This window comes from Arvicola amphibius, chromosome 2, assembly GCF_903992535.2.
Source record: "Arvicola amphibius chromosome 2, mArvAmp1.2, whole genome shotgun sequence".
Taxonomy (NCBI): Eukaryota; Metazoa; Chordata; class Mammalia; order Rodentia; family Cricetidae; genus Arvicola; species Arvicola amphibius.
Window position 1 is genome coordinate 59,312,167 of NC_052048.2, and position 22,042 is coordinate 59,334,208.

Below are 22,042 nucleotides of genomic sequence, written 5' to 3' on the forward strand. Positions count from 1 at the left end.
CTCACAGTTTGATCAGGTGAGGTTTGCTGGTTCTCAATAGTGTTGAATTGCACATTGTGTTCGAAGGTGACCTGTAGGTGCTACTACTGAAGCCTTTTCTCCACGTTATTAGGAGTTTACACTCGGAGGTCACTAATCAAAGCCGACCAGGGTGGACTGAAAGGTACTAGGAGGATTTCCATGGTCATCTAGTTGCCATTCCCCTCTGGTTGGCTCCCTGAATGTCAGTGCTAGCTGGTGCCAAGCTATGGGTAAGATTGCCTGTCCATTTGTCTTCCTGTATCTCTTTCCTTTGACAGATGACAGGTTCTTGTCCCTAGTCAAGACTTTTTGTCCCAGGAACTTGACAAAGGAAACTACAGGTAGTTGGTTTAGGATCTCAGTGAGAGAGTTACTTGCAGTAGAGTAACTCACACAATACATGGCCTAGAGCTTCTCACAGAGCCTCCACTGTGTCCTTGGGCATAGTTGGACCTATAACCTCTCTGATCCCCTCAGCACCCTTGGACTACTGGTGCTAACTTCACTGTATGGTAACCTCTGAACTTTGTTCCCTTCTACCTGTCCGTCAGCCAAATACAGTACACCAGAGGCCCACAGTATTGGAAAAGGTGGGCTTCTGTCAATAGGTTATATTGGCAAACAGTCTGGGGGAGTCACACAGTCAATGAAGGGTTTGTGCCGAGTCAGGGTGCTGTCTGAATTACCCCAAGAGGGCTTCCTTGAAGTGATTATCTCCATGTGGACCAGACTTTCCTCTGACATTCTGGGGCTCTGGGGCTGGGAAGAAGCAGATAGCTGATGTTTGGAAAGCATATTGGGTGGAACGTGGCATTTGAATTTCTTTTTTTCCAAACTTATCTTGGAGACCTGGTTTAGGTAGGACATTGGCAGAGACACTGGGGTCTGCATATCTGAGCAGACCGTGAAGGCGGAAAGGGAATGCAGAAGCTTGGAGACCTGGTGTGGCCAGCATCAGAGAGCTACATTTGGGTAGTCAATAATGTCTTTCTCAATGGGCAGTTGTGGCACATGCCTTTAATCCCAGCATCTCAGAAGGCAGAGTTAGGCAGATCTCTGTGAGTTCAAGGCCAGCAATGGTCTACAAAGTGAATTCCAGGACAACTAGGGCTGTTACATAGAGAAACCCTGTCTTGAAAAACAAAAACAAAAACAAAAACAAAAACAAAAACAAAAACAAAAAAAACAAAGAAGAAGAAGAAGACGACGACGACGAGAAGAGAAAAAGACAGTCTTTCTTGATTGTGGTCATTTTAGAACCACCTGTATTATCACTGTTCTCAGCTTGAAGCCACATATGTTCTGAGTTAATATATTTTTATAATACAATTTAAAAATTTTAGGTCATTGTAAGGAAATGTCTCTGAGCAAGGAGAAAACCAATATCCTTTGCGTGTAGGAGCCCTGTGTCTATGTTTGGAGTGCCCTGAAAGCAAACAGTTGTCAGACTCCAGCCTGCCATGGGCTGTGAGCTTGCTCCATGTTTTGGTTTGTTGTAAAGAAAACTTAGAGGAGTTTACAGAGTTAAGCAAATTATGCTCCCAGTTGGACTTGCTCATTGTTTTTTGAAAATTTGAAGGAGACCAAAATGTTAATAATTTTCTCACACTATAATGTCAGATCATTGTATGACTTGACATCCCCTACCTGGGAGACTGTTTTAAGCAGTAGTAGGCCACTGATAGTTGCGACTAGGACCTTTCTATGCTGTAGAAAACCATCCTGTAGAGGTCTGTGGATGGTGGGATAGCAAGACTAGAGAAGCTAGGAAAGAAATGCTGAGGTCTGTGCCACAGGACAGTGGCTGTAGTGAGAGAGGACAGGCTGATTGTTCAGCAGAGAGAGTGGTAGGATGTAGGGATCATCAATGGAGAGGGTGATGGTCTGGAAGCTCCTGGTAGTGCATAAGTGTCCCCAGTGAGGAGGGAAGGAGGGCTCATAGAAAAGTAGCCTGGAGCAGTGGGGACACATTCTGATATTGAGGTTTCTAGGTCCACACAGGGCAGCACATGTATGCCTGCAACTCAGGGTTACTTTGCTAGAAAGGACAACTGAATTCCAGGCTAGTTCAGTCCAGGCTCAACTCTAGCCCCACCCTTTGCCTGTGGGGACCTTAGTTCCTGTTTGGACAATGAAATTCATGAGCTCCAACCTTAAGGACTATGGAGAGGGTTCTTAGTGTGTGCCTGGCATAGTTGTGACACAGAGCAGATTCCAGAAACCAGCAACATGGAGTTTAGGGTTCCTTTTGGTTTCCTAGTAACATTTTGGAGGATGGGGTGGGGTAGGGGAATAATAGCACCAAAGCAAACAAATTACTGCATGCTTTCCCTGGAGCAGAAGAAGTATAGGCTGCTGCCTGTTAAATATTTGGTATTATAGAATGCTGCCAGGGTCACACGTTCAGGCATCAAGCCAGCTGGCTAGACTGGCATTCTTTTCATTTTGTTTTATTTTTTAATTCTTCCTGAGCTGATGTGGGAGAATCTTCTGTTTGTGTTGATTTCATTCATTAATAAAAAAACTGCCTTGGCCCATTTAATAGGCCAGCCTTTATGTGGGTGGAGTAGACAGAACAGGAAGAAGGAAGTGAGGTAGATGGCTCAGTCAGATGCCACACCTCTCCGAAGTGAGACAGATGCCTCAAACAGATGCCATACTTCTCCTCTCTGAGTCAGATGTGATGAAGCTCCGGCCCAAGATGGACGTACTCTAGAATCTTCCCAGTAAGGTACCACTTTGTGGTGCTATACAGATTATTAGATATGGGTTAATCAAGATGTGAGTAAGGGGCTGGAATTAATGGGCCAGGCAGTGTTTAAATGAATACAGTTTGTGTGTTGTTATTTCGGGGCATAAGCTAACCAGGCAGCTGAGAGCCAGGCGGCGGGAAGCGGCCCGCAGCTCCTCTCTACAGAATGGCGCCCAACGTGGGGCTCGAACCCACGACCCTGAGATTAAGAGTCTCATGCTCTACCGACTGAGCTAGCCGGGCAGCTGAGAGCCAGGCGGTGGGAAGCGGCCCACTGCTCCTCTCTACAGAACTGAGCAGCAAAAGCCAAAGGATCCACCTGTCTGCCAGACCAGTTTTATAAGTATCAAATGGCTGAGAGGAATAGTAGGGAAGCCAGAGTATGGTGGTCTCACAGCTTTGTTGCTTCTGATATGAGCCTGGGCATGGCTTAGTCATTTGCAAAGTAGTATAAATATTAGGGTAATGGGAAGGTTGGAGTGGGCAGAACAGTTATATTCAGAGGGTAAATGCTCTGTTAATACTAGGAAAGCCTGCCATTGTGGTGTTGGCCTTTTATGCTATTAGGCATGGCTTGCCACATGAGTAGTGGTACGACTGGAGGTATGGCTTCTATTCTAAGAAGGTGAAGTCAGAGTTCATATTTTTCTGTGGACTTGCACATTGAGCCACAGCCACCATGGGAAAAGAAAACAGGAGTAACATGCGGTATAGTGCTCAGGCTGATGCAGTGATGGCTGGGCTGCCCATCCCCCAGAGCACCTGCCCTACCTTTGGTTTCCTGGATAGAGAGGAACTCTGATAGACTGTCACTGACCTGCAGCAAATTTGCTACTTGCTCCTACTGTTTGAGTTGGCCAGTAGGGAAAGATGCTGGAGCCTGTAGTGAGGAGGCGAGCAGGCCTGCTTTTTTGTCCCTCCTGACTCCTGCATGGCTAGCTTTACACCCTAAATAACAACACACAAATTGTATTCTTTTAAACACTGCTTGGCCAATTATCTCTAGCCTCTTACTGGCTAATTCTCATATCTTGATTAACCCATTTCTAATATGTATAGCACCACGAGGTGGTGGCTTACCTGGAAAGATTCTAGCCTACATCCGTCTCAGGTCGGAGAAGCATGGCATCTGCCTGAGGCGTCTGCCTCACTTCCCTTCTTCCCAGCATTCTGTTCTGTCTACTCCGCCTACCTAATTTTCTGTCCTATCAAAGGGCCAAGGCAGTTTCTTTATTAATGAATGAAAGTAACACATAGACAGATTACCCTACTCCATCAGGAGCCCAGGCCTAAAATGTGCAGCTACTGCATGTGGAACTGGCCATGTGGTCTGGGAATGTCTCTTCTGGTCTGCATTCCTGACAATTAACCTAACTTGGGTCTGGCAATGTGCTGACTGTGGGGATACAGATCTTTTTCTGGGACAAGAGTATGTGGCATGTTTCTGGCATGAGTGTGGTAAGGTGAAGCCAGGTGATCTGACAGGTTTGGCAGGTGGCATAACTGCCGTGAGACCCAGCTTTGTTGTCTGCACTCAGAGTGTTGACACTTCCCTCAGGTAGACACTTGGCTCAGTACATTCTAGATTTGGCAGATGTCACAGGCAAGATCTCTTGGGAGGCAGCCTATCAGGTATGAGTGCCTGCAGTGAAGGGTCAAGACAGGCAGCAGGCTCAGCATGGGCTGAAGTCTCTTCACATAAGCTGTATAAGGGGTAGTTTCAGATCTATTTTCATGTTTGCTAGAAAAAACTCAACTAGTGCATTGATGGAGGATTCTCATTGGCTAATAAACAAACTGCCTTGGCCAGCCCTTAGGTTGGTGGAGTAGACAGAACAGGAAAAAGGAAGTGAGGTAGATGGCTCAGATGATTGCCCTGCCTCTCCTCTCTGAGCCAGTCGCCATGAAGCCAGCCACCAGGTCAGACTGCCATGCCTCTCCTCAGGGAGAGAGATGCGATGAAGCCAGCCGCCAGGTCAGACATGCTGAATCTTTCCCGGTAAGACACCACTTGTGGTGTTACTCAGATTATTAGATATGGGTTAAAGCAAGAGAATTAGCTAATAAGAGACTGGAACTAATGGGCCAGGCTGTGTTTAAAAGAATACAATTTGTTGTTATTTCGGGGCATAAACTAGCCGGTGGCCTGGAGCTGGGCGGCCAGAACACAGCCCGCAGCTCCTCACTACAGTGCATAATAATGTAATTCTTAAGAACATTTTTGTTTTGGGGGGTTGGTAAGAGAGAGTGTCACTATGTAGCCTTGCCTGGCCTTGAACTCAGGGAGATCTGCCTGCTGAGATTAAAGGTATGGCTATCATCCTGGAGTGCTTTACTTTTTAAAACTTCAGTTCTTTCAATATAAAACGTTTGTTGACTCTAAGATAAACATTATATTGATGATGTTCATAAAAGAGATGAGACCCTTCAAAAGTACCAGAATTAGGAATGAGGCCCCTCTCCTCCTCAAATGGGCAGGCAGCCTGAAGAGAAAAATCAAGAACTGTTCTGGAGACATAAGGGATAATGAGGGATTTGAATGCAAGAGCTTACTAGGTAATGTTATGGTATCTGTTCTGATTCGGAGACAATAGGTGTTGAAGGGCATGAGTGTCATTTTCTGCAAGCTACTTTAAAATGGCTTTGAAGCCACTTATATACACAGATGTAAAAATTGTTTTTAGGTTCTGTTTGTGTACCACATGTGTACAGTGCCCACAGACAGAGGCCAGAAGAGGGCATCAGATCCCATGGAACTGGAGTCACAACCTGTTGTGAGCCTCCATGTCAGTGCCTGGAATTTAAACCAGGTCCTCTGAAAGAGCGAGAGCTTTTAACTGCCGAGCCTTGTCTTTAGTCCTACTCAGGGAGTTCTGATGCCTGATGGTGGTCCCTTAAGATTATATAAGAGTCAGTGTACACACACACACACACACCCTCTTAGTGTAAGAATATTTATGATGTTTTCACAGTGACATAATTACAACAGTATGTTTTTCAGTACATGTCCCTATCATTAAACTCTCTCTCTCTCTCTCTCTCTCTCTCTCTCTCTCTCTCTCTCTCTCTCTCTCTCTCTCTCTCTCTCTTTCTCTCTCTCTCTCTCTGTGTGTGTGTGTGTGTGTGTATGTGTAGCATACAGGTGTGCCCACAGCAGCTTACAGTGGGTGGCAGCACAGCAGAGGGTGTACTGTGTGCATCAACTTGTTCCTTCAGATAACTTGTGATTTGGTGCAGAATGACTGATATTTGACAGTGTTATGCTGTGGAACTTTTCTTCAAATCTTTACTGAAGTTTCATTTCTAGAATGTATCTTTAATAATATATTATAATTGGCTAATAAAAAGTTTGACCCAAGAAAAATCATTTGGTGACACATCATTAATGCAATGTAAGTTGGTTGAAAAATAGGAGATCAAGAATTCTGTTTCTGATTTATATAAAATGAGATGACTAAATTAAAAATTTTGTCTTAAATCAGCAAGGCAGAAATTCATTCAATAGCTATATTTGCAGCTACCAGTTAAGATCCTTATTAAATAGAAAGTGACCTGGTTCAGAAGGCCATCAGTTAGCCCTAGAATATTTATGATGTGAGATGGAATTATACCTGGATCTCTTTATTTCCAAAAGGAAACTGGAAACTATCTCTCTGCATGTCACTGAACAGTCATAATTAAGATTCTTTTGACAAAGATGGTGCATAGCAGTTGATGGTTGTGATCTGTGTATCTCCTAGCATGTAGATGTGAAGAAATGCCTATGCAGCTGGGGAGGAGGCTGTGATAGTGAAGCCACCAAACCTAGTAAGCCATGGTTGAAGGTGGTGCAGAAGAGTGGAGGAGGTAGCTGGTGTCTGGATGAATTTTCTCCTCATTATGGCCATGACAATGCTAGGTTTATTCCATACCAACATCTAGCCCAAGAAATGCACGCTTTTCACCTGTGTGCCTCCTGTCATGTGGCTGGCACATGAATGGCACAGTTGGATCTCACTTGTATTTTGGGTTCATGAATGTATATCTTGTTTCAAGGTCATGGCCATTGATGTTACTCAGATATCAGGACAAGGTGTTCATTCCTTTTTTGCTCTGCCTGTGTTTGAGATGAGACTGAACTCATGGAAGTGACATGGTCATCATTGGGTTTCAGATTCCAAGTGCCTGAGTTTGGCTTCTAGCTTTCTAACATCTTTCTAACTTTCTAACATCTGTGATTTGGTATAAAATAATGATGGTTATGATGATTATGGCAGTGATTACAGCATTGACCATCTCTGGCCCTTAATCAGAATATAAGCAGAATGTACTTTGATCAGAGTGTGAGCAAAGTTTACCTGGTGCTGTGTTGGGATCCGTGGCATGGAGGTCCTGTCAAGGATGAAAGGAATGGTGCTTCAGTTAGTTGTCTTGTCAAAGCATGGGCTGAGGCATCCTTTTAGTCAGGATCTTAGGTTATAAAGAACTAAAAGTCCACCCCAAACTACATTTTAAAACCAGGAAGTTTAAACCATGTGTGGTAGCATACACCTTAATTCTAGCCCTTGGGAGGAAGGTGAATTTGGAGTCAGACAGGGCTACATAGCAAGAGTATTTCTAAGCCCCCCCCCCCCCCCACTAAACCTGTGACGTTCTTGAGAACTAACTTTAAGCATAGAATAATCCAGGGCCTGAAGTGTTAATGGTCACTGCTCCACTTCCAAGATTACACTCCTCCTATTGGGATTATAGAGTTCCCCCAGTTCTAATCTCCAGCCAGTTTTGCTTCCTATGCAGAGAACTTTCCAGAAATATCCCAAAGAAGATAAAGAGAAGGTGATGGCACCTGTTTGGATGCCCTATGTACCTCTGGAGACAGGCCACTTCAATGTTAGGGACTGAGAAGGGGATATAAGTGATCCCTGCTGAGGCGTGGGGTCTTTGAAACAACAGGAGTGGCCATGTTCTGGCTAGAGTTCCAAACCTCTCAGAAATAGAAGCTTTTCTCCCACATCACATGGTCTCGCAGACCTGCCAGTCTTCATGACAAACCAAGTATTCTGCTGTTTCCTTTCCCTGGAGATTGTTGATAAGACTGTCATGTTTAGTTGGAACATCACAGAAATTAGACAGAAAAAAATAAACAAGCCTGAGACTCTGGCCAAGTTGTGCAATGGTGGAACATCAAAGCTTGGCCAGACACCAGACTCAGCTCCTACCAGTGGCTTCATGGTCACCAGCAGCCAGCAGACTTCAGTGTAGTGTAGGCTCTGTAGAGTGTAGGAAGCAGAAATGAGTTGAGGGCAGCTCTGGGAAAAGGATTTGTTACGGAGCAGCAGAGCTGGAGCCCATGGTTATTCACACCAAGCTGTCACAGTAGTGTCCCTGCCCATCTCCCACCTGCCTCAGCCCAGTGACAACCGGCCCACACCTGTTCCAGCTTTCTGGGTCTATCTCTTGATGTGTTTTGATGTTACAAGATCTCAAAGCCTTATGATGACCTTGTTAGCCTGCTTACAGACCACTGGTCTATTTTACTCCTGGGATACCCACAGTGGTCCTTTGTTAGAGGAGGCTGGGTGTGAACTGACACCAAACCTGCAGGCATGTTGCTTGGCAGTGCTAGAAGTTCCTGCAGGGTTGATCACCTGCATTCTGGGTACTGTGTGGGCCTTATCTCAAGGAGAGGAGGGATTGGAATATAAGCAGGTCCTAGTTATTATCCTAGTGTACAGCAAAGATGGCATCTTGTCTTCCTCCTCTTGCAGCTGAAAGAAGCAACAGTTTGTCAGGTGACTGCATCAGGCTTTCACACATACTCCTTGATCCTCTAGACTAGTTCTCAGTCCCCTAGACCTGGACCTTTTTCCTGCCTATCTGCCCTTCAGACTACCTGGAGGTGTCTGAATTGAGTCTAGGAACCAGTGGCATTACCAGTTCCCTTTTCCTACCTCCCAGGTACATAATGTGTTTCCTCAGCATAGTCTTCTTTATTTTAGCATGATTGTGGCCTTGGCCTGAGCAGGGAACCTTAGCATCTTGGGGATAGGTTGATATGGGTTCCAAGACTTGGTCAAGTGGTTTTCATCTCACTGGGTGAGCTCTTTTGGCATTCAGGCCTGTGCCTGATGGAGTGGAACTATTAATCCCCTGTGTACACTCTCAGGGACCTTTCTTCATCCCTGTTCTACACACAAGGCTCAAGAACATCCTTGGGTTGCCCTGTCCACTGTGCAGATCAGTGGAGAACTTAGGCTGAAGTCTACATCCAGGGAACAGGCAGAGGGCAATGCAGATACAGTAATAACATGGGTTACTTTTTGATGCCTTACCAGTTTTTGGTGAGAGCACTCAGGAAGCTCTTCACAGGGCTTCCTTTGTGATTCATGTAAGCTAAGTGCCTTGGGGATGGGAATGCAGAGAAGTAGGAAAAAGGCAAATCACAGCAGCTTCATGCTCAGACTGCTCTGCTGGGTCTGGTCCTGAAGCAGACATAGATTGTAAGAACTGCCCCGAAACAGCTGGTAACAGGACACCATGCTTTCAGCTTTTCTTTCTTTCTTGTTGCCAGAAAAATAATCAGCTCTGTATCTTAAGTGCTTGATGGAGTGGCCCAGACACCAGCTGTAACTTAAAACAATTTTTGTTTCAGTTGTTTAAAATAAACAGATGGCCAGTGTTCTAGTTCCATCATGGGGTCCGTACCTTTGAGTGGATGGCCTCTGTATGCAGCTTCTTGAACCTTCTTTGTTATGCTGGCATGGGCTGTGATCCCTGGGACTTCCTGTGTATGTTTCTAGAGGCCTGGGTGTGGACTGAAGGTGGACTCTGGGCCAGAGCTTCCTCTGTGGCTTCCTTCTTTCATTACACCAGGTGCTGTCCTAGTTCTCAGCACGAGCAGGGAAAGGTCCAGCCTCCTGGAGCAAGTGCGTCCAGAGCCTCATTCCACTCCAGAGCGGCCCTCTCAGCCTCAGAGGTGACTGCGTTGCATGCTTTAAAGTGTGTTTATTGGTTTTAGCATTATTGGTAGAATTCCTAATGAGGAAGGTAAGAATTCTTCCCTTTCTTCTAGTCATTTCCTTCCACCATGATTAGCCATCCCCCAACCTCTTCAGAACCCTCAGGAACTGTGTGTTCTGTGTATGAGGACCACTTCCTGTTGTCAGAAAGTACATAGCTGTGGAGATATGAACCAGAGGAGAGGTGCCAAGGAAGGTTTAGAGTTTCTTTCTGTCACCTATGCTAGCCCACATGGCAGGTGGGTTCACTCCAGGCACATGTTCTAGAGCAATGCACTGCCACATTCCTAGTGGTTCATGGTCCAGCCACTTCCTTTCCCATGTCCCAAATAGCCTCCGTGCAACCTTCTCTTCTTCAGTAACCCCATTATCTACGTATTAGAGTAAACACCAGCAAACATACAGGTCATGTCATTCCTCAAGCCTCATTAGGAATAACACAACTCATATCTTGCTGCTGCCAACCAGGCTCCGTGTGATTGGGCCCTGCTTCTTTGTTGCTGTTTAAACTCCTCCTCATGGTAGCATTCCCTTCCATGACTGCTGTCCTCTTCGAGACTTCTTGCCTACAGTGGCCTTAGCTTTGATCACTCTTCCTTTCTATTTTTCCCAAGGACCCTCCTGCCATACTCTTTAGAAGAGCATCCCACAGCACCTGCCCCATCCCATCATGCGGTTTTGCTGTCTGCATGCCTTTATATAGAAACAAAACTAGGTAGGAATATTTGTCATTTGTGTATCAGTAGAATGTAAACTTCATGAGGATAAGCATATTTTCTTGCTTAGTGTCTGACACATAGTAGATACTTGAAAAAGTTACTGGCTAGTTACTTAGATGTTCCTGGAACCTAGCACTGTTCCGCTGTCTGAAGTCCTTTGTGAAAACACCCACTTTTGCCTATAGGAATGCAACTGCTGGCAAATAGCAGGGGCAGCAGAAAAAAATGAGTGATGGTAAGAACAGCAGTAGACTTGTTGTTGTTATTTTTCTTTTTTTTATGATTGCAGTGTTGGGGATGGAACCCAGGTCCTGGCATGTGCTAGCTACATGCTGCAGAAGTGAGCTGCACGGCAGGGCTCCTGTGCACTTACTATGAAGATATTGGTGTGTACATTTTAATGTGGGGGCAGTTCCAACACAGCTGTGTTCCATCCTTTGCAGCTAAAGCACCTAAAGAATAGAGAGATGTTCTTTTAATAGAGTTACAGGCTTCACCTGAGTCTTGACCTCAAATGTCGTTGCATCAGAGGGTGTTCATAAGGGATAGTGCTCCTTTCTGGGGCTGTCTGGAGCTGAACAAATTGATGCGGTCCATCTCCACAGGAAGATGTGGAGTAACAGCAGTTCCCACATACAGAATCGTCTGTTAGGGTGTTTCCCTGATTGTGAGGTCACCGCTGTCACTAGTGCTAATCTCTCAACAGATGGAGAGAACATGACTACCAGGTGAAGGGTCTCTAAGTGATTCAGGAGGCCTAGGGTAGCATGCATTCTTTCATCAGAGTGTAGCTCGCCAGACTCTGTAGCTCTTCTGAAATGGCCACAGCCTCACTATTTCTTTACTTGCACAGCTTTCCGTGCTGTCCCTGAAGGGATGGGTGCTTGTGCATATGCATGCACATATGTGGGATGTGCTGGTGAATGAGTGTGCTCACTTGTATGGGCTTTTATGGACAACAAGGTTTGATATCAGGGTATCCCCTTCAGTTTAGAGCTTGCCTGTTTGGTTAGGCTGGGCCCTGTCTCCGCCCCCAGCCACATGCCCTAGGCATATCGGCATGCTGTATAAAGTGAAGCTGTACTGATGACATGCACAGCTATGCCAAGGGCTGTCAGACTCGAGTCCCAAGAGCACTTCATCAGCTGAGAGAAAACCCATCTGGGGATGCCCTTAGGACCTGATCGTTACAGCCTAGTCACCCTCAGGATACCTCTGTATCCATAGTCCATGGAGGTCACCTTTGCTCAGGGTGAATGAACTTCCAGACTGAATTACAAGGCGCAGAGGAAAGCCACTCGCATGAGATGAGACACCCTGAGATAGGTGGGGAAGTGACCCCAGGACTGGAATGTCAGACCTTTAAAAAAAAAGCATGGAAATCAGGACATTGTGAAAAAAGATGAGCAGATGACAAAGAGCTGAACAGGAAAGACCATGGATCTGAGTATCAGAACTAGAGCCAGCACCACAGTGGCGATCCAACTCATTACCTCACTGGGCTCTCTGGCTTCAGGCTGGGCTTTATTCTTCCGATTACTCTCTTAGTAGTTTCCCCTCTGACTGTGACAGTCATTCATATGCATTGAATATGTTTCTGGGGTAGAGAAGCCAGTAGAAGGAAGAAATGGTAATCTATGAATCTAGTACACAGTATTCTCTCCTGGTTTTTATCTAGATGTAATTATTCTGGATATAAAATTTTAGGCTCTGATTTATAGCAATATTTGAACCATGAGCCTTGCTTCATATCATAATTAAACATTCCTTGCTGGTTCCATGCTGTTTTATGATTTTGAGTTACTGTGTTTATCCGTGTGTGTGTGTGTGTGTGTGTGTGTGTGTAGCACCTCTCATCCTGACAGCATCCTGCAGAGTTTTCATTGCAGAGTATTCTTTTTTTGTTGTTCATTTTGCTTTGTTTTTCTAGGCAAGGTTTCTCTAGGAATCTCTAGCTGTCCTGGAACTTGCTCTGTAGACCAGATTAGTCTCAAACTTCCTCTGCTTCCCAAGTGCTGGGACTGAAGGTGTGTGTTACAACACCTGGCTCACTGAAAATTATTCTTTAGAGCAAATTGCTGGAATATTGGAAATAAGATTGTTTGGTTGATTGATTGATTGACTGCTTTTTTTTTTTTTTTGATGGGCGAGGGCAAATTTTATGGGTGGAATGGGGATGACTTAGGGTTTCTATTGCTGTGAAGAGACACCATGACCACAGCAGCTCTTATAAAGAAAACATTTAATTGGGTGGCTCACTTATAGTTCAGAGGTTCAGTCCATTATCATCATGACGGGGAGCTTGGTGGCGTGTAGGCAGGTGTGGGGCTGGAATAGTAGTTGGAATCTTCCATCTTGCAGGCAACAGGAAGTCAACTGAGATATTGGGCAGTATCCTGAGCATAGGAAACCTCAAAGTCTGTCTCCACAGTGACACACTTCCTCCATCAAGGTCATATCCATTCCAACAAAGCCACATCTCCTAATAGTGCTGCTCCCTGTGAGATTATGGGGAACAGTTACATTCAAACTACCACAGGGACAAGGATATCTAAACATAAATGGTCTTATTATTACATAGTAAAGAATTTGTCTATGGCCTGAGCCCTGAGTTCCCAAAGCCCTTGGGGTATCCCAGGTGCTAAGTGTGTCTGCTTATGTTGGGCCATGGGCCCACAGGTGAGTTTTGACATTGAGATGTTTCAAGTAGTCATGCTGGGAAGACCAATCATATGAATGGGGTGTTAGGGCTTTGTGCTAATGATAGCATCCTGATATCATGACAACTGAGCAAGGGAAAGTGGAAGGTAACTTCAGTTCCGTGGCTAGTAATCCAGTTAGGTATATTTCAGTAATGAGATAGCCCCTTCTCTCCCACCAAATAAACAAATAAATAAATAAATAAATAAATCAAGCAAGCAAGCAAGCAAGCTCTGGTAACTGAGGTTTAGATGATTTCCTGGTTGGTACTTAGAAAGTACATATTCAGGCTCCATGTGGACATGGCCCAGGAGCACACAGAAGGCATCAGACCACCCAGGCCTCCTTCCGAGTGTTTCCGCATTTGCCTAGTATAAAACTGTAATCCTAATTATGCTGCTGTTGTAGTTCTCTGTCCCCAGGGGTTGGAAAAAGCCATCTGAGTTTAGAGCACCTGGGCAAAAGTGTGAGTGGCCCAGGGACTCTCTCAGACTTGTGCTTGATGCCTGAAGTGAAAGAGTACTTGTTGGAGATTGTCCTTTAACTTGGGACCTTTGACTCTAGCTTCAGGTGGTGAGTGCCCAAGTGAACTACAGTGCGCAGTTGTGGTACACATCTCTAGTTGTGTTCTTAAGTTTGCACAAATGTCCACATTTATCAACTGTGAAAAGTTAAATGACCTTAACATCTCTGAGTCCTGGTGTCCTGTGAAACAGTGTTTCATAATTAGTGATTTGGTGTCATCCCAATTCTTCCCATGGCTATTACCAAGACACCTGGGAAAATGCTACTTTTAAATTTTTATTTATTTAAATTTTTAAAAGAGAATTTCAAACATGAGTACTATATTTATATCATTTCACACCTCCCTTTATCCCCTCCAATACTTCCTGTGTCCCTCTTCCTTTCAAATTCATAACCTTTTCTTCATAGTTTTTATTGTCATATATCCACACATGTATATATAAATACAGCCTGAATAAATGACTCCATTTGGTGTTGCTCGTATGTGTTTAGAGCAGACCAATTGGGGTTGGAGAATCTAGTAGGGAGATCATTCCTGGAGAGGGCTAATTCTCCTTCTCTAAGCGTTTTTTTAGTTTTCTGTAGCTCTTCATCTGGGGGTGAAGCCTTGTAAGATTTCCTCTGTCCATGTTGATGTTCAGCTAGTGTTGACACTGTGCCAGTCTTATTGTTGAGATTTCTTGTCATATATAGAAGACGTTATCTCTTAGTAGCCATCCTTGTCCTCTGCCTCTTACAGTCTTTTTTTCCTCCACTTCCACAATGTTTCCTAAATCTTAGGTGTAGGGATTATGTATCAACTGGGGTTGGGCATACTGTAGTTAGTTGTTATCTGCACTTTGACCAGTTGTGGATTTCTGTAATGATCATTGTCTCCTGCAAAAAGAAGCCTTTCTGTCGATGGGTGAGAGCTGTTCTTGTATGTGGATAGAATGATGAGTATTTGGAATGTAGCTAGATAGTGTACTGGTGTAGGAAAATGGCAGCAGTAGTTCTCTGGGGTCATGACCCTGCCAGCCATGGGTGGTAGGCTAGGTCTCAGTACTAGGCATGAATTCCCTCCTTTTGAGCAGGCCTTAAGTTCACACAGACACACCACATCATATATGGTTTTTGTTTGTTTTTTGTTTTTTTTTCTTTTTTGAGACAGGTTTTTTTTTTTCCTTGTGTGTGTGTGTGTGTGTAAGTGTGTAAAACAGCCCTGGCTGTCCTGTGACTCACTCTGTAGATCTGGCCTTGAACTCACAGAGATCCACCTGCTTCTGTCTCCTGAGTACTGGGATTAAAGGTGTGTACCACTACCACCTGGCTTCATATATGTATTATTAAGTAAACATAAAATGTCTCCCCATGGCTTTTCCCCCTACCCAAACATTCTGTGTTGCTTATTCCTCTTTCCTTCTCCCTCTGTACAAACGCTGGGGAAGCTGTTGGGGAAGGTGTCCTCTTCCACTACTGGAACTGCAGATTGGTAATAGAAACTGTAGGAATTAGTGTGGAGAATTCAGGTGCCATGAAGTAGAAATGGGAAGAGAGAGCCTTAGCTTGGGTGGGGATGGAAGGCAGTATGCATGTTTCCCTGGCTCAGGGAGGACTTCTGGGCTCAAGTGATTCTCCTTCCTCAGCCTCTTGAGTAGCTGGGACCACAGGTTCAGACCAGGACTCCTGACATATATTCTTCCTTCTTCCCTCCCTCTCTACCCTTTCCTTCCTTCCTTCCTTCCTTCCTTCCTTCCTTCCTTCCTTCCTTCCTTCCTTCCTCCTTCCCTCCCTCTCTCCCTTCCTTCCTTCCCTCCCTCCCTCCCTCCCTCCCTCCCTCCCTCCCTCCCTCCCTCCTTCCTTCCTTCCTTCTTCTTGCAGTATCTTAAAAACATTTATGAGCCAGGTATGATGACACATGCCTTTTATTCCAACATTCTGGAGGCAGAGACAGACAGAACTGAGACCAGCCTGCTACATAGTGAGTTACAGGACACCCACGGTTATGCAGACAGACCTTGTCTCAAAAAACAGCAAAAAATAAACTTAGGAAATCACAAGTCAGTTTACCTTTACTTATGTGTCTCTACAAAATATCGACAAAATCAGTGTCATTACTACTACTAATGTTAACTGTAGCTCCTGAGCTTAATTTAATACCTCATTAATATTCAGAATCACCCCCATCTTTAAATCTTATTCGATAGAAGGAAATAAAACATACATATATATTTTCTGAATTTTGGTATAAGTAAGGTGCCCAATGCTCAGAAAGGAAAGTGGTTTCCTTACAGTGTTGGTGTTTGAACCCACGGTTCTCACTGAGGTTTAGGGTCTTGCATATGCTAAACATGCACCTCTCACTAAAGGCCACACCTCAGCTTCTGTGTCTTTAAGGAGCTGCTTTTGGAATGGGGCCAGAGTGGGGTAAGGCCTAAAGTGAGTGACTAGAAGGGTGGAAAGGGTAATGGGGAATTATATTATGGCTTTGGTATCTTAGCTCTGCCATGCTCTGGCGGTGTGTTTGAGGCTTGTGAATTGGTCTCTCTGGTTGAGTTTGATGTGGAGTATAAAATTACAGTCTTCCCTACAGTTGAAGTGGAAATGATGGAAATGTGGGTTCTGAGCGTTCCTAGCATAGTGCTTGGCATGGGATACTTATCCATGTGAGCTTAATGATTCTTTTCTGCTAGGAAGAAAGAAAGAACACTGAGGGTAGACGTTCCCACCCATTCTTCATCCTTCCTGAACCCCTAGTCCCAGCCCTCTTCTTCCTCCCTTTCCTCTCCCTGGCTTGGTGCACAGGACAGGGATACTGAGCCAGGGGACACCAGATTAGCACCAGCAGACATTGGGGCAAAGTGCAGGGCCCCATGTGTGACTGTGTCCTGCCATTGCCCTTCATGTGGTCTAAATGATGATGTTTGCATATGAAGGTGCTTGGCACAGAGTGGGAAGTGCTCCTTATTTTCTTATGGCATTATGGGTATTTCTAGTTTCAGAGTGAATTATGGGACTGGAGGATGCAAGAAACTGGCAGGGTGCTCAGGTCTTGGGCTCTGCAAGAAAATGGAGCTCTGCTCAGCCTGAGGGTGGAGCTCATGGCTATGGGAATCTTGCTGCCAGGGATGTGCTGAGACATTCCTTCACCTTGAAGGAAATGGGGGTTTTAAGAAGAGGTCAGGGGCCCAGAACCTTGATGAAACCAGACAGACCATACAGTGAGTCACATAAGAAGGACATCAGAACCAATTGGCTAGAGAGGGTCTAATAAATTGTGTCCCTCACAAGGACCAGCATTTGCTGTTCCTTGGGTGGGCCACATGTGCTTTGCTCTCAGGAAGATTAGGAACAGCTGTCCCGAATCGTTGCTGTTGAGTCATATCTGGCCCATGGGCCAGCGGTTGGCGCCTCTGGTCATTCCGTCCCTTTTTAGCAAAGCTTTTGGGGAAGTGCATGCTCAGCATCCTCTGTGTGGTGCTGGCAGCCTGGCTTCTGTGGCCTCCTGCTGTGTCCTTAGCCCAGAGCAGCCTCTCCTGGGCTTTCCATCTCCTCTAGTAACTTTGGTACTCGATTAGCAGATCTTCCAATTTTACCCTTCCAGACTCCTCTGTATTTCTAGCATGTGTATGCATGCACATGTGTCCCTACAGACTGGGCTCCTTGAGGAACAGTTTTGGGCTCTGAATCATGGAGCACACTATCCATGGAACACTTGAACAGGTATTCAGATGGGAGAGGAACAGACTGATTTCAGTGCCTGGTACTATTGGATCTGGGGTAGCTGGTTTGCAGGCATGGGATGGGGCATCTTGAAGATTAGCAGTACAGATGAGCCTCAAATGGAGATGTTTCCTGACACACTGGCCTGGCCTGCCCACTACTTCACCAGGGACCTTTGTGTCCTGGCAGGTCTCTCATTGATTTCATCCCTCAACTTGCTAACTGTTGGGCCTACAGGACATTGTGGGCTATGCAGCCCTTCACAGTGAGATGTGTTCCTGCTGCCCCTTCTGAAATGGGGCCTGCGGTACCTCTTCAGTCCCCAGTCTCCGTCCAGAAAAACGTCTAATTGTATCTTGAACTCATTTACATTGTTTGCTTCAATGGCCTTACTTGGCAGCTGAGGCCGTATGCTAATTCCACCCTTTTCATGAAGGAATTCTGCTGATTTTACTTACTTTTTATGGTTGATCCTGTCCTTTCTTCTCTCTCCACCGCCCATTTTTTTTTGTCTGCTGCTTTCCAGGCAGTTTTTCAAGCTGCTCTTTCACTGGCCCTATGAGCCTGTGCCCTCAGGATGTGTTCTTCTCTAGTAGAATGCAGACCTGAGTACTGGCTCTTGCCTTCTTGCACTTTCAGCTCAAGGCTAATGGAGAGTCACATTGCCATGTTTTCTCTGCCATGCTTTCTGCACAAACAGGGAGGGCTTTCTTTGGTTTGCTGGTACATATCTTCCAGGGCATATTTGTGTCAGAGGCCACACTGACAGCTGATTTTTTTCTTCCTCAGAGCCAAAGTGAGAGTACCACAGCATCAGGAGCCTTGGGAGTGAGGACCTGCCCATAGAGTGGCCTAGACCAGTCTCTGCTGCCCTAAGCTGAGCCTTCTTAACCTGCTCATAGGTAGATGAGGATCCATCCTCTCCATTCAGGTTTGCTGAGTGTTTTTCAAGTAGACAAGCCCTGGAACAAGACCCTCTAGGGGGATGATCCTGTACTTGACCTGATACTTCAGTGCCACAGCTGTTCTCTCTCCTTTCTGTTTCCATACTCCACACCTCTTGTTTTGTTGTTTGCAGTTTTGGGGATTGAACCCAGGCCTTGTACATGTTAGGACACCACCACTGAGAAGGAAAGAATGGTTTGGCCATTGCTATGGGGAAAGGGACATTTTTTGTGTAGTCACATGCCATTTAACAGTCTGTCAGTGAAGAGGGCAATGGTACAGCCTAAATATGGGGGCTACATATCTATCTAGGGCTGTGAGAAGTTGTGACGTTCTTGATGAAATCGCCCAACACCACCTCTCTTAGAAGTTACCCTACATTGAGCAACATGTGACTAACTTCAAAGTACTGGACCTCTTTGGGCTTGTAAAATTTTTCATTTACTCCACAAGTTAAGTGTTGAGTGCCTCCTGTGTGCTACTGGTACAAGGGGAAAGACAGCCTAAGTCCCTGCCTCAGTGCACTTGGAGTGAGCTGCAGTACAGCAAACCATCCTGGGGCATGGTGGAGCTGAGGGGGTGCTCCTAGGCCAGAGAAGTAAGATGCTGTGAGAGGTGCAGGCCAAGGTGCATGTTGTCCAGGGGTAGCAGGAGTGACCAGGGGGGCCTTCAACCACTTCTTCTAGAGATCACAAGGCTGGAGGGAAGGTACTCAACTCTGGTAGCCCATTTGGAAGTGGCCACTTTGATATCAGAGCCCACTACTCTGTCACCTTTAGCTTCCATCCTTGCCCTCTTTAAGCACTGACAGGGTTCCCAGGAGCAAGGGGTTACTGTGGGCTTGTATGCTGGTGCCCAGGCTCTTTCTGACACAGGTAGGTAAGGGCCAAAGAAACTGGTGTTTGCTGCACTTCTTCCAGTATTCTTTAGAGAGTGCACACTAAGGAGCTGCAAACCAGTCTTGGCCTGTAGATGTGTTTAGTTTGGGTCATATAGCTTAAAACATTCTTTGAATTGGTTGTCAAAGTTTAAAATTTGGCAAATTTCATGTAATAGTCTAGATTTTTGGCTTCTCTTGAAAAGTGGGAAGATCTGGCAGCTCAAGGCCTGCATTCCAGCTTGTCTATGGTGGGCTGGAGCTGGGGAGACTATCCCCTCCAGCGGGGCTCAGGAGTCTCCACACCCTGTGGTCTCATACTTGGTCTTGCTCTTTGCTCCATCACCCATGTAACATACCCATCGCCCTAGAAGCACTTATGTTTTAGATCTCTGTGTCTTATGTCCTCCATTCCAGAAATATAGGGCATTTATCAGTGAGAACAGGGTCTCCTGTCCCAGAGAGTGGTTGTGTGTTTCAGATCCCAGGTGAAAGTAGCAAATTCTTCTGTAAGCTTTGTAGTGCCCAGCAGGTGGGAATTGAGGCACAGACATGGAAAACCCCCTTTACAGTGTCATTTGGTGTAGCTGGGGCACTGGGGTCCAGTATGTCCCTGCAAAACCTGTTGCACAACCCACTCTATCTACCACAATGGCCCACACAACTGAGGTGTGCTTGGAAATCTGAAGGTGGAAAAGCCCCCTCTGGGATCACCTGTTGGGTTCAGAGGAAGTAACCCAGTGGAATAGACCTCAGGCAGAGCTAGGTTAGGCCCAGTGCTCCATGTTCAACTTGTGAGTTGCACTGTCTCCTGCCTTCCTCTTCCACACTAAGAACTTTCTGTATGCTGAGCAGTTCCTGACCTTCTTAAGCCCACATTGCTGAGGCATGTCTGACACTGTGTCCTGCCAAGTTGAGATCTCCATAGCCAGTAGCTGGTTAGGAAGAATAAGGTCTGCTTGCCTATTTTCACAATTGAAATAACATGAGCAGGACCCCAGAATTATCAAAGTTTTATGAAAAATACTGACTTAAAAAATAAATCAGGTGCAATGGTATGTACCTTGTAAGTCCCAACAACTTAGGAGGCTGAGGCAGGAGGATTGTCTGAACTCAGGAATTCATAACAAATCTGGTAACATAAAGAGACCTTGTCTTCAAAACAAACAGAGAGGAGTGGTGCTTTCCCAGGTGTCCTTGTGACAGTAGTGGGAGATCTGGAATGATTCCAAATCATACAGGTCCACAGCTTTGGCCTCTTGTTCCAGTAAGGTACCCTCCTAACCACAGGCTGTACTGTGCACCACAGACTGGTTAGAAGTGGCTCTAGCTGTGCTGGTTAGATGGGCAGAGAGCAGGGTGTCTTGTGAAGTATCACTGGGCAGCACTGCAGGCTTCTGACAAGCGCCCACACACTAGGTGTGTTCTTCACCCTCTACTGTGTGGCCTTTCCCCAGTTCCTGCTCATGACCACAGGTAGACAGAGTGGCTTGTGGTGAGGGAACAAAAAGTTCAGAAATCCCTTGTCCCTATAATGTGTACTGGGTCCTGGTTGATCAGTAAGCCTGTCTGTTCATTAGTGCCAGGAAGGTGCCCGCACACTTCTCTGTGCTCACTTTAGCCCAGGGCTATAGTGTGGTTTGTGTTTGTACCTCAGACATCGCCATGTGAAGTTTGCTCTGGCCGCTGTCTCGGGCACCCTTCGTAGTTGCATTCCCACATCCCCTCTCACTGGTTGTCTAGAAGTTCTGCATCCATATTTGGTGATTCATCTCTGTTCTTCTTCCTCCCCCCAGCCCCTCAAGGTGTCTGCCAAAAGTCTGTATAAGTCATATCATCTCCCAAGTTGTTACAGTATATGAAGGCAGAGGATAACTTAGTTATTTTTGAATACAGATTCTTAGCAGAAGTAAGAAGTATGGTGGGGGTTTTTATACTCGCTGCATGAAATAGACAATATTTCCTGAAACAGGAGATATGAACCTCAAAGAATTTAAAATAAAACATTCATTTTATTATTTTTAAAAGAAGGAAAACTAGGGGGGAAAAGTAGAATAGTCAGTCTTTTTATCCTAAGTACAGATGAAATTGATTAAACCTTAAAGACTGGCCTCCGCACACCCGGTTTATTAATTGAAGAATTTCCTCTTACCCAGAATGGGAAGTTCACATTAACATCGAGCTTGCCCTGAGTGCTGGTGACACTTGAGAACTGAACATTTTCCACAATCCTATTTTCTCTTCGGTGCTAGAGGAAATCCTAAAATGGCTAAGATGGGGGAGTAATGGGGAGGGGTCAGAACCCATACTTTTAAGGAAGCCTTCTTTCATTTCCTTGTAAAGCATGAAATCAAATTATAGCTCATGGCCCACAATTATTTTATTTCTACATTTCAAATTCCATTTTCTGCTCCTTCTTGCTGCTCTTGAACAGGGGCTGCACTGTTGTACAGAGTCAGCTGAAGAGATTGCCCCAGATAGACTGTGACACAGTAGCTGAAGGAAGCTAGCAGCTAGGCTCCCCTGCTGGGTCAGGAGCCAGCCCTGTGAACCCTCCTGCATCCGGAAGGTCCGTGGCGTCACTGCTCCTGGCCAGGGAGCCTCTGCTGTGTGTGGAGATCCTAGCTGTGCCTCTTAACTTTTTAGAAGGGCAGCATGGGGCACTTTTGGAGCTTCCAAGAACTAGAGGAAGGAGCTCCACATGGTGGGCCTGGTACTAGTGGTCTACTGGCATCTGATGGCTAAACATGCTGTGTTCCCATTCAGCTCCTAGGTTGGTTCCTCACTCTGACCCTGTTGATGC

General features: G+C 45.6%; 1 protein-coding gene and 1 non-coding gene across 2 annotated transcripts in view; one reads left to right on the forward strand and one right to left on the reverse strand.

Moving 5' to 3' along the window:
• Positions 1–22,042, forward strand: part of Eefsec (eukaryotic elongation factor, selenocysteine-tRNA specific) — a 210,933-nt gene that overhangs the window by 50,613 nt on the left and 138,278 nt on the right. The window lies entirely within an intron of this gene.
• Trnak-cuu lies at positions 2,944–3,016 on the reverse strand. Its single transcript has one exon. It is a non-coding gene; the product is annotated as a tRNA-Lys (tRNA).